Here is a 13885-nt window from a genome sequence, read left to right as displayed (position 1 = left end):
ACAAGAAACGTTTCTATAATTTATTTGTTCATTTTATTTTCTTATTTAAAAATATAAATAGACACTCCTCCCCCTCTCTAAGAGAGGACTGCTATTCAAATGAGGCATAAATTTCTCCATAACTCAAGATCTTATGGTATTCTACGTGGCGTTCGGAGGCGTTAAATAACACGTTTTACATTAGAATAAACTTTATTGTTCTTTACTCTGTGGAAGTCGAATCGAGAATGTTCGAGAACACGCAACGACGGAAGTCTATTCTGACAATCGCTTAATCAAACGGATGTACACGAACGCTAACTTGTCATAGTGACGGGTGACATTTAAAAATTCGAGGGGTACATTTTTACCTGAGAGAGAGGAGCCAGCTCGCGTTTGTTGTGATCGCCCTTATGTCAGCGCGAACCAGTCACGGTGAACCAAGGGGAAGTATTGGAATATGTAGAAAATTTTAACATGATATTTTTTCGCAAGACATTTTATAAGAAAATAATGTTGACGTCGGACTACATCTTTCATTTCTATACCGGGGTGTAAGTTCAAAGCTTCGAGAACGAGAGTGTTACATTGGAGAAACAGAATTTTGAGCAATAATACCTGCCGGTTGAAAGAAATGGTATGATAACCGCTTCATTCGAAAGAAAAAATATCTACGTGTTATATGTGTGTTACTTATTGATCCAAAAATTTGTTTCCAAAGCTCAAAAATTGCTTTGAAAGCAAGCTATTGAAATCACAAAAATCTGTATATAAGCAGGTAGCAGCTCCGAAATCCTGATGAATGGAGTCACCACCAAGAGCATGTTTGTGCAAATGAAGGGCACTGGAGCATCGTGTTCGTTCAAGCAAGGCCAAAAAGGAGTCCACCGAAGAGAAGAATAGTATCGCTAAGAAGGCGACCAAGAAAGCGTCAGCATCGAGCTGGTGTGGCTGCCCGGAAGCAAAAGTCAAACAAATCCTCGAGCATCGCTGCATACAAGCCGAAGCCATAGAAATCAGAAGCAGCTTCGTTAAAAACTACCGTCGCCACACATAACGCACAACACGAGAGTGTTTTCAGCAAATCAAATCCAGTTCTTTTCAGAAAGAGTATATCAAATACTGCGCTCAAATACATTCTTTTCGTAATTTCTTCGATCAAGTGCGATCAACGTAAAATTACATCTTTCGAGAACTTATAAGGGGTACAATGAATCTTGAGAAAAACAAACGGGAAGTGGGTATTGTGAGGAAGGGCAGAGTGCTTATTAAGAATGCAGACACAGCATCATTTTGATGGAACCTATTCTTATTTCCATCGGACACAAACAAAATTCCCTCAAAATGCACCTGGGAGAAATCAATGTTGACTCTTTTCATTGGGAGATTAGCGCTTATTTTGTATATTCCACATACGCTGCATATTCAAATTGTATCGGAGAATATACAATTATGGCTCACATTGCAAAAATCGATTCACAGAGCTTGCAGCAATAAATCAAACTGGAACCAGTTAAAGAATGAAAGAATTCACGAAAATTGAATGAACGATCGGAAAAAGTCACAAATGAGCGCAAAACACCCATTAATTCACACAAGAACTCCACCGGTAAGCAAATCATAAAAATCAGTTTACTTCTTATTTCGGATATTTTTTAGAAATCATCGAAATAGTTCTTTTAGACAACTATATCGGAATTATCAAAAGTAAAAAAAAAACTTGTTCGAATGAGCCGATGCTGCTGGAAGTCATGATGTGGGCTGACCTGGTACATATTTTATTATTTCCTGATCATGTAAGTGCTCAAATTTTTATCCCCCATATATTCCTGTTAGGCGTAGTCCTAAGTCAAAAATAAAATCGCGGATAAAAACGCACAAATGATCTCACAAACAAAAGTTCACGTCAAGTTTCAACACTTTTCTTATAAATGAATGACAACAACTTGCTTGATTGAAATTGTCCGATTTGAATTTTCTTGATGAGAATTCGTAAAAAGAATAAGAAGAAAACAAACTATCTGTCATTCAGCTGGCTCCTCTCTCTCAGATTTTTACTAAATAGGTGCGCAAGGTTGCTTCAGCACGTCCATTCTGACACTACTGTCGACCGCGACAGTTGAAACGCTGATGTTCTCGCTGATCGTATTTGTTTACATTATTTTTTTCATTTCTTTTCCCTTCAATAATAGATCATCTTCGTTGTAACGCTTACGAACCTTGCATCTTTTATCATAGCGCACTTTGTAATTTTTAATCAGAAGCTCACGAGGTTTTTCGTTCAAATAATAACGTTCGAAAAAATTGTTAATCTTACCACTCAGCGATTTCGTTTCAACCGTATCATCGATGTCGAGATATACCTTCTCATCTACAAGTAAAATACTACTATCAACTTCGCCATCAAAAACATTCCTCATCGATTCAACATCATATGCAACTTCGTGACGAAACGTTAATCCGCGTAAATTATTATCATGAATGAATCTTCGTCCCACGAGCAAATCTACTTTCATCGTGGTATCGGTAACTGCTATCAATTTTGCGACATAAACGAATGAATCGATCACAATACTAGTCAAGTACGTTCCTACTATTTGTATTTTTGAATCATACACACCTACTAGGTCCCTATCGCTTGCTCTATTTAGTATAATGTGTTCCGGAATACAAAATCGTTTAATCAAATTAACCGGACAACCATAGTCCACCATCGCTTCCATATTCTTCAATCGTCTGTCAATAACGACGTTACACGCCAACATAGAATTGAGATTCACTTCCAAAAACTTGCAATCGTCGTTCTTTGGTCGATTCGGTTCTTCCTTCTCGTCAATAGTATACGCCGTGTTGCTGCTACTTTCACTGAAGGCTGATTTAGACGATGCCAGTCAGCGCTCTAGTTGAAGTATCCAGTTAATAGAGAACAGACACTCTGTTCAAGTTAGAGGCCAATTACTTGTTTGATACTGGTACAAGTAACTTGAACAGAGTGTCTGTTCTCTGTTCACTGGATACTTCAACTAGAGCGCTGACTGGCATCGTCTAAATCAGCCTTGACTTCGGATAACTGGTTTGCCGATCCAACCGTATTTTCTTTCTTGACCTTACTAGGGTGACGATGGCTAGCCTCGTGACGGAACTGTCGTTTTAGTTGGCGAGACACTGCATTTCATATTTCAGCCGCTCCGTTGTGTAGTTCATTTAGCGTTACCCAGGATGCACCGCGTGGAGGTGAACTTCTCTACATTCCGAATTGACCTGGATCGTCTTCCAAAAAAGCCGTATTAAACGAAGCATAGAAGATCGTACTAGTGGCCGAGTGGTAAGTGTTTATTGCATCGTGGTTCACACACATGCGCGGTGTGTTCGCATACATCCGATTCTCCCTTTGCACGGGAGATACGTATCGTGTAAAAACAGAATTTGTCTGCATATAACTTACATCCCAGACAAAAAAACGCGTTATCGTATAAAAAATCCGTGCCAAAAGAGAATCGAGTGCAATGCGATGAACGAATATAGCAAGCAGTAAAATGTATTTGTCGATTTTTTTCAATATTCCAAAACGTTTCATGATATTCAGTTTAATTTCATCCAGTATTTAATTATTAAACACTCCTATACTATACTCCCCATCTAAAAAAGGCATTAATTCTTAGTTTACCAACAATACAGAGACAAAGAATATTATAAATGTGCAAACTTTATATTCCAGAACCTTTATCATATGGTAATTATCTAGAAGGTCGTTATACATTCTTCTCTTTGATAGAAGACCCGAAAAATACGCAACAACTGCATGAAATGTAAAAAATATGTTTGTTTCGAACATGCTGTTATGCGATGTTCTGATTCTTACTCCAATGAAACCACAATCGATTAATATGTTTTTATGTTGTTTTATAGCTCTTTATCTTCTTTTTCTTCAATGGCACTAACGTTCCTAGAGGAACTTCGCCGTCTCAACCTAGTATTACTTGCGTCGTTTTTATTTGTACTTAGTTGAGATTTCTATGCCAAATAACACGCCTTGAATGCATTCTGAGTGGCAAGCTCTAGAATACGCGTGATCACAGTGCAAGTCGGAGGAAATTTCTTTGACGAAAAATTCCCCCGACCAGAACGGGAATCGAACCCGAACACCCGGCATGTTAGTTATGACGCTAACCACTCGGCCAAGGGAGCACAATAGCTCTTTATAATTCCATGAATTATATTCAGTTGTTTACTTTTAATTTATAACAGTGAAAAATTCGAATTTTGTTATTTGTGTTGGAGTATAAAAAATTACTCTGTTTTGAGGATGCTGAATTAGATGACTATTAAAACATAATAAAAATGAAGAAAACATATTTTTTGGAGTTTTTTCATTCAATCATATCCTCTCCTTCAAATAAATGCCAATAAAGCCTGAAAAATACACAATGGCAACATTACAGAGAAGTTCAATTTTCGGTCTGTGAAATCGTGCGCGAGTATACGTGTTATGATTTTGCACGGGAGTACAAGAGGGTTAAGCATTTATCATTGTTTAAACAAAAGCAATTCTACTTTCCACTCACTTCTTTTCACGCTCTACACTCTACTCTCTACTCTTCATTTTCTCTTTTTATTTTTTTTTTATTTTTTATAGAGGTGAGGAACGCTCTTCCAGCCTTATCTGGGAAGGGATAACCCAGACGTCGAATGGGGATCGCACCCACAAAAACCAAGCCCTCTACTCGTAGCCTCATTCCCCCCGGGACCACATCTAGGCGACTACTTCAGGGGGCGGCTGTGCTCATGCACTTCACGAGTTTTCAACGCAAACTAACGTTGATCCTTCCCTTTTTCTCTATATTCTTATTCACCATTCGTTGCTCTCCACTGCGCTTATGACCATTTTGCATTCATCCATTTACCCGTCGAGACGTGCACCGATTAGGAAGCGCCCTCCAACGTAACGCGCGCCCCGTCACAGTCACCCTCGCAGGATTTCTCTTCCCAGCGGAGCGCCGATTAGGTAGTGCCCTCCAACATAACGCGCACTCCGTCACGGCCGCTCTCGTGGGGTACTCCGGTGCTTCAGATCTCACTGTGGTTCATCTTTTATAGTCAGGCGTTATCCGCACGCTGGTCGGTCCTCCACTTCCGCTGTAGCTCGGACATGATGTGGACGCTTGTACTGTTCACTGCGTTCCAGGTGCCCTCGTCACGACACATTTCCTCTACGATGTTCCCAGCATGAAGGGTAGGCAGCCCCTCGCGCCTTGTGGTGAATCTTGGACATACAAATACGACGTGTTCCGGTGTTTCCTCCACATCTCCACACTCCGGACAAAGAGGTGATCTTGCATGTCCAAACCGGTGCAGATACTGCCTGAAGCAGCCATGCCCAGACAAAAACTGCGTTAGGTGAAAATTCACCTCTCCATGTTTCCTGTTTACCCAGCCCATTAGTGTCGGTATGAGCCTGTGCGTCCATCTGCCGTTTTGAGCCGCACTCCACTCTTGCTGCCACCTAACCATCGACTCTGCCCTCATTAGCTTCCGGATTCCTCTGGTTCCCCTCCTCCTATAGCACTCGCTGTCTTCCGCCAAGATGATGTTGATAGGGACCAACCTGGCTATGACGCAGACCGCTTCTGTTGATACGTACTATTCAGCCTCCTCGTGTTCCGCTGAGTTTCTAACGCCGCGATCCAGGCTGGACCCCCGTATCGTAATGTCGATGAGGAGACACTAGCCAAAAGGAGCCTCTTGCTGCTGTTTGGGCCAAAGTTGTTGGGCATGATTCGTGTCAGTGCATTGATTGTCTTCGTTGCTTTTTTACAAGCGTAGTCGACGTGACTGTTGAAGTTCAGTCGATCATCGATCTGCACCCCCAGGTATTTTAAATCTCGCTTCGAAGTTATCAAGTGCTCTCCGATGATGATTTCTGCACGTTGCACCGCCCTGCGGTTGCTGACAATCAGCATTTCCGTCTTGTGGTGGGCTATCTGCAGTTTCACACTTTGCATCCACTTTCCGATCATGTCTATCGATTCGGTCGCGAGCATTTCGACCCGTTCCAAGGATTCTCCGGTCACGATAATAACAATGTCATCCGCGAAGCCAATGATCTCCACACCTCTGGGCAGATTCAGTTTTAGTACGCCATCGTACATGCTGTTCCAGAGCGATGGACCCAGGATAGAGCCCTGCGGAACTCCAGCCGTAGTTTTAATCTGCGCCTGGCCCGTGTTTGTCTCGTACACCAGCACACGGTTCTCGAAGTAGCTTCTCAGTATTCTACACAGGTATTCAGGGACTCTCATCGTGTGGAGCGCAGTCGCGATGGCCTCCCAGCTGGCACTATTGAACGCGTTCTTAACGTCGATCGTTATCACTGCGCAGTATCGATTTCCTCTGAGCTTCTGTTTGGATGCTCTGTTTGCTCTTTCGACCACTATGCGAATGGCATCTACCGTGGATCTCCCTTTTCGAAATCCGAATTGACTATCGGACAGTCCACGAACTCCCTCCGTGCATTCCGTCAGCCTATTGAGGATGATTCTCTCCAAAAGTTTCCCCAGAGTGTCCAACAGGCATATGGGTCTATATGATGCTGGATCACCCGGTGTCTTTCTTGGTTTGGGCAGTAGTACTAGCTTTTGTACCTTCCATCGATCCGGAAAGTAGCATTCGTCTAGACACTTCTGCATTGCTGTCCTGAACATATCAGGGAATGCTAGGACTGCCGCTTTTAAAGCTACGTTGGGGATTCCATCTGGGCCAGGCGCTTTCTTCGCTTTGAGGCGTTTCATAGCTGCAACTAGCTCGTCGTTCGTCACCTCTCTGCGTTCGATGCTATCCTCATCCTCTCCATATGGCGTGGGTGGCCAGGTCGTTGGGTAGTGCTGCGGAAATAACCCTTCCACGATAGTTTTTAATTTTTCGGGACACATTTCGGAAGGTGTCGTAGGGCCCCTGAGCTTCGCCATCACCACTCGGTAAGCATTGCCCCATGTATTGACGTCCACGTCCCGACATAACTCCCTGAAGCAATTAGATTTGCTCCGCTTAATCGCCCGTTTAAGAGTGGATCTAGCCTCTCTAAATTCCACTCTCCGCTCTTCTCTGGTGTCTATGCTTGACCGTTGGAAGCGTCTTCTGGCGCTGAGGCAGTTGGCCCGAAGCACGCCAAGTGTCTCGCTCCACCAGTAGGCTGGAGGTCGCTTATACCTGGGTTCCCTTTTTCTTGGCATTGTTATATCGCATGCTTTGGCTAGCGTTTCCGTCAGTTCATCCGCGTTCATGTTCAAGACGCCGCTCTCCACGCGTAGTGCTTCGATGAAAAGATCCTTGTCAAAGATTTTTGTCTTCCACCTGCGTGGGGATGTCCTAGTTATCCGTACTGCCACGGAGTGTCGTTGGCCAATGGTATAACGAATGGCTTGATGATCACTGTGGGTGTATCCTTCGCATACCCTCCATCTCATTTTTGTCATTAACGACGGACTGTAGAAAGTCAAGTCGATGATGGACTCTCGGCCATCTCGACGGAAGGTACTAGTGGTACCCTCGTTGCACAAGGTAACATCCAGCTTGGCCAGAGCTTCTAGTAAGCAAGTCCCTCTCGCGTTGGTGCATCTGCTTCTCCAATCTACTGCCCAAGCATTGAAATCCCCTCCTATAACGACTGGTTTTCGTTCGGCGAGCTCCTCGGTGAGGACATCCAGCATATAGTGGAACTGGTCCATCGTCCATCTGGGAGGTGCGTAGCAACTGCAGATGAAAATTCCGTTGATCTTTGTGATCACGAAACCCTCGCGAGTCCTCAAGACTACCTCCTGAATGGGATATCGGCCCATGACCTGGATGGCGGCCATTCCCACTTTATCCGTCACCCAATTACCGTTACCGGGGGGAATGCGATACGGCTCCGCGATAATTGCGACATCACATTTTGTTTCTGTCGTTGCCTGCCACAACAGTTGCTGTGCGGTGTCACAATGGTTGAGATTTATTTGGATTATCTCCATCACTGTTCGCTTACTCTCGCCTGTTTGTACACAGGGCAATTAAAGCCTTCCGTCGTATGGTCATTACTGTCCTCGCAGAGCATACACCTTGACTTTCCCTTGCAGTCGCTGGCAAAGTGTCCCTCTATTCCGCATTTCCTGCACAGTTTGGATCTATCTGGCCCCAAGCAGCTTTTCGCCAGATGGCCGAAGTTTAAACACTTGAAACATCGCTCCAATTGCTTTGGAACAGGCGGAACGATTCTAAAACGTCCCACAGCCCAGCAGACGTTTATACTCTCTAACTTCAGCAACTTGTTCGCTGCGTTGGGAGACGAATCGTTGCGGTCTGCGTCCCGCGATACGCATTTCTTAATCGGATTTTCATCGGAACTTTACCCACGATGTTTTCCTCCTCCAACTTCTGACGCAGGTCCATCTCGGTAGTGAACAGACTGAGGTTCCTGCATTCAATCGATGACTCGGAGGATAAGGCCCTTACGTTCGCTCCGTCACCGAGATCCCTTTCGACAAGATCTTTAAATGCAGAGCTCCTGATTTCTGGGTCTCTCTTCAGCTCGAACAGCATTTCGCCATTCTGGGTTCATTCTCTCTCTCTCTACACTCTACTCTCTACTCTTCATTCTCTCTTTCTCTCTACACTCTACTCTATACTCTTCTCTCTCTCTCGCTCTTTACTCTCTACTCTATTCTACACTGTTTACTCTCTTCTCTCTACTATTCATTCTTTTCTGTTTACTCTCTATCCTCTACTATCTGTTCTTTTCTGTTTATTCTCTTCCCTACAGTCTCTACTTCCTCACCGCCTAAATCTCTACTTTTTACTCTCAACTTTTCCTACTCTTCATTATTTCTAATCTCTCTATTCTCTTCTTTACAGTTTATTCTCTGCTCTTACTCTTTATCTTCTCCTATTTCCTCTTTCTCCTTTCTTTCTTCTTTCCTCCATCCTCTTTCCTCTACCCTTTCCTTACTCTCTTTATTTATATTTCATCTTAATCTCACACTATACTCTCTATTTTCTATTCACTACTCTTCACTTTTTTCGCTTTATTCTCAACTCTCTACTCTACTCTATCTCTATTCTTTACTCTTTACTTCCTCCATTCTCTCTATCTTACTCTCTACTCTTCCCACTCCTTACTCTTTCTACTCTCTATTTTCATTCTCTACCCTCTCTACACTCTACTGTATACTTTTTAATTTCTTTTTTCTACTATATTTCACTCTGTGGTGTATTCTTCACTCGTTTCTTTCTACGTTAACGTTCTAACGTTTTCCTACGTTACTTTCTCTACTCTTTACTATCTGCACCTTACTTTCTGTTCTCTTCTTTCTACACTCTACTAGCAAATCTTCACTCTCTCTTCTCTATACTCTTTACTCTCTTGCTCTACACTTTCTGTACCCGAGAAAAGTGAATCTTTTTACCCTCTAGTTTATCTAATCTCTACTGTTTATACTCTACGCTTTAGAGCTCTCGCAGATTGCAGAATTTGTACCGGTCTATAGTTTGGTCGGGTTGGACTGTTCAAATTTTACAAAAAAATACTGAATCCGTATAATGTACCCATATACAAATCTCCATAATGATTAAGAAAACGACCAAACTATCGACCAATAAAAAATCTGTGGTCCGCGAGGGCTCTCACTCTCTATTTTGTACTCTCTTTAGTCTCTACACTTTTCATTTCACTTTTTACATTTTACTATCTTTTCTTTACTTTTTATTCTTTACTATCTTCTCTTTACTCTTTAGTCTCTATTTTCTCTACTCACTACTGTTCGCTCTTTACTCTCTATTCTCTCTACTCTCTTTATCTTACTCTGTACTCTCAATTCTTTGCTCTCCCTCTCTCTAATCTTTACTCTCTATCCTCTTTTCTCTCTACTCTCTGCTATTCGCTTTCTACTCTTTGTACTCTTTTCTCTTCACTCTACACTCTTTCCGCTATCTACTGTTTACTCTCTGCTCTTTACTGTCTACTTTCTCTACTCACTCTATTTTCTATAACTTATTCTCTACACTTTACTCTCGACAAACCCCTCATTACTCTATACAAATCAGGGACGAGAGAACAACGCAACCGAAGACAATGAAGAACAATTAAACCGAAATTATGAGGGACAAGTGTAATTTTTTGTAATAATACAGCATAGAATATATTTTGATATACTTTAGTTGGAATCAGTCAGATTTGGTTTCTTCAGCAGCTATTGAAACAGCATAGAATACATTTTAAAATACTTTATTTAAATTCGGCCAAATTTCTTTTAATCAACAATTCAAACTGGAAAATTAGTAATGGGGGTGAATGTTCATCTTTGCTCAAGTTCAAGTCCATCCCTCGGTGTGGTCTTCCATCTGTGTATAAGGAATAATCCTTTTATAAATTTTCAAATCATATATATGAAATAAATACTTAAATCACATACCAATTTTTTTCGCTTGATCCTACGCTTCTCAAAATCCGCCAGGATATTCGACTAGAGTCTATAAGTGATAAAGAAAAATAATGTTACTTTAAATTTGTTTGCAAATCGTATCTGTCGTGAATAAATACTTACATTACATATCCTCTGTGGATACTTGACTTGAAACCTTGAACTTTTTTGCCAGCAGCTCAGAACATTTCATGCAAAGAAAAAAAAACATTAATAAAATCATCATCGAAAAATCGGGAAAAAAACATATGATCAATATCTCAAATGTATAATAACAATACTTAACCTATAAATATAATATTAACTCCGCAAAAGAAAATAATCAACGAAAAACCCAACAAGAATCCATAATCTATTTCTAATTACTAAAAAGTTAAAAAATACGAACATGAAAACAAGACAATCAACAAAAAAAGCAAAACAAGGCTATCAAAAAACAACTAAACCCATATTAAAGTCAAAGTAAATCCTGCAATACGAAATGGTAACGAAAACGAAACGCAACAAAAGCAATAACAATAGAACAACTCGCAACAAGAAAATCAAATATAACAAACACGCACAATAAAACAACTCAACACAACACAATAACACACGATCACCACTTCATAATTTAGTTTATATGATTAATTTAGAATTAATGAAATACTGATTCCGCCACCTCGCCTACCACAAACAGGAGGAACCTGAAGCAACAACGATTAATGAGGCTCACTCCTCTCATTGCCTTTAGCCGCCGATTCTCCTGTTGCAGCTTATCGTTCAGTGCCTTCAATTTCCAGAGCTCTCTTTCGGTCTTTATCCTCCTAAAAATGGCATCTTCAATTTCGGACATGTTGTTTGGTTCCCAATCACACACTTCTTCGTCGTCATCGACAAGATTTGTGTCACTGAGAACAAGCATTGGCGGTGTTTCGTCCTCTATCCATCCTTCGTTCATATCACTGTAGTTCCAAAACCATACCTGGGCGTCGTTGGGAATTAACTGTGGTGGAGATTCATCCTCAATCCTTTCTTCGTTCGAGTCGCTGTAGTTCGAGAACCATTCCCGATGTCTATTCTCCGATTGAAGACCTTTTTTTGCTCCATCTCCAGTCTTCTGACAGGCATAAGAGCTTTTAGCTATCCTCGGTCCTGTGGGAATCCTCGATGCAACTAGTCCTCGCTTCATTTTGGATGCTTCCGGTGATTATAATTGCTTCTCTCATGTAGTTATAATCATCAGTGAGAAAAGGCAACGTTTAAACAAAATGTTTGCTTTGATTGAAAATAAAAACTCAAAATATGATTTCCAGCCTACTTTTGCACATTTTTTTCATTCTGACATCATTTCTTGTGTTGTTGTTTTTCTGTTTCATGAAACATTATTTTTCACACAGCTTGAAAATCCCTTTCTCCCAGAAATTATGTGGTTCTTCAGCGAAAAACACCGATCAAAGTGCTTCATGTAGGATTACGTTGAACATGAAGGTATAGAATGATTTACAATGATTTACCTACACTAGCAGTCATCATTAATAAAATTGCCTCGATTCTTGACCGGTCAACTGAAAAAGTTATGTCACTTCATTTTGAATGTGATTTGAAATAAGCTCGTGATTCTTGGATGTGGATAGTGAATTATGTACCAACATTACTATGCTGACAGTATTAATCATGACGAATTCAAATTGTTCTCTTTCACCAGCTGCACTCAATCTGGTGAGACACAGTGAAACACAGAGGCTTACCTGACAGCTGAAGTAGCCTTCTAATCATGGACAGTGATGGCCTATCGAATGAACAGACGGAAAAAGTATTAAAATTCCAGCACATAACCGGTCTGGAGGATATTAATGTATGCCGGGACATTCTGATTCGTCATCAGTGGGATCTGGAGGTAGCTTTCCAGGAGCATATGAATATACGGGAGGGCGTCCATCTGCGTACGCTTCTGAATCCCGTGCGCCACAGGTCGTGAACGATCGCTTCCTGCAGCATGTTTTCGCAGCCCAGCGCGGACCGGGAGCCCCCGTACCGTCCGGTGTGGGTGGAATGATTGGTTTTGTGGGCAACTACGTGTTCAATTTCTGTTACAGCACACTATCCTCGATCGTGGCCGCATTTCTGAACATTTTCAAGGACAAAGAAAGAAGTGAGTACACATTAGCGGCGTTTAACGGATCATTTCTGAATAATGACTTCAATCATTACAGTTGTAACCGACCCTTTGGGCGATGTGCTGAAATTCACTCAGACTTACAACGAAAAATCAAGCGTTGAACGACGCCAAGCGTGAGTTCAAACTTCTCTTAGTATATCTGCATTTCGAGTCAAGCACGGAGGCGAACACGTTTTGCCGAGACACGCTTTCTAACGCTCAGGTCATCGAATACGTCAATAGGCGGATGCTGTTCTGGGCCTGTGACATATCTTCTCTAGAAGGATACCGCGCCTATCCACTGCTTGTGATTATCGCTTTGAGGGCAAACAAAATGGTCATTATGGGTCGCATGGAGGGTCATTGAAATGGCGAAGAACTGATACGACGCATGGAAACCGTTGTCAATGACAATGAAGTTTGGCACAACCAAGCCCGCCAGGATCGATTGGAAAGAGATCTCACACAAACACTGCACCAACAGCAGGATGATGCATACCAAATGTCGCTACGCGCGGTTCAGGAGGAACAACGTCGGAAACAGAAGGAACTCGAAAAAGCTTTGGCGGCTCAACAGGCAATCGACGCCGATAAGCTAGCTGAGATGCAGAGGTTGCAAAACATCGAGATGCTCAAAACGGAATAAGTTTCTCAAGTGCCTTCCGAGCCAGAGCCGGGAGTACCCGGCACTATCAGCATAGTCTTCAAACTACCGAGTGGTTTGCGGTTAGAACGGAGATTCCTTGCGTCCCACACCCTACAGGTAAGATATTTGTTTGCTATAGCAAACTGAAAACATGACTATATCATTCGTTTTCTTTTAGGACGTACATAATTTTATTTTCTGCCATCCGGAGGCACCGGACTCGTTCGAAATTACCACTAACTTTCCGAAGCGGGTATTACAGTGTGCTCCAACAGAAGATCCGTTGCCCACTTTGGTTGAGGCGGGTTTGAAAAACCGCGAAGTGCTTTTCGTAGCCGATCTGGACGCATAGAGATGCAAATAACGATATGTTGAGTGTGAGCAAAGCAATTAAGATTTAAAAGAATGGATTGGATAAACATAGGGTTTGAAGAAGACATACTTGCAGAGGAAAGGCAGCAATTTTTGTTTGCCGGGAGTGATGCTTTTTTCCCTTTTACAGAGAAGCTTTTTTTTATGGAAAACCCTTAGCAAGGTTCCAAAATTTACAAAGTTGTCAATAATAAAGTATATAGAGGCGAATGAACTTCAAAGTTCAGTTCATATTCCTCAATTATTTAAAGGTGAAATAAAATATTCTTCATGAAATCGGACACTTGTTACTGTAAT

At 41.8% G+C, this 13885-nt stretch overlaps 1 pseudogene; it reads left to right on the top strand.

Annotated features, from left to right (window-relative positions):
- Window positions 1–3045: 3045 nt before the first annotated feature.
- On the top strand, window positions 3046–13681 carry LOC129778926 (FAS-associated factor 2-like; annotated as a pseudogene).
- Window positions 13682–13885: the final 204 nt, after the last annotated feature.

This window comes from Toxorhynchites rutilus, chromosome 3 (genome assembly GCF_029784135.1).
Source record: "Toxorhynchites rutilus septentrionalis strain SRP chromosome 3, ASM2978413v1, whole genome shotgun sequence".
Classification (NCBI taxonomy): Eukaryota; Metazoa; Arthropoda; class Insecta; order Diptera; family Culicidae; genus Toxorhynchites; species Toxorhynchites rutilus.
Note: the sequence above shows the minus strand (reverse complement) of the source record. Positions and strands in the feature narration are given on the sequence as shown.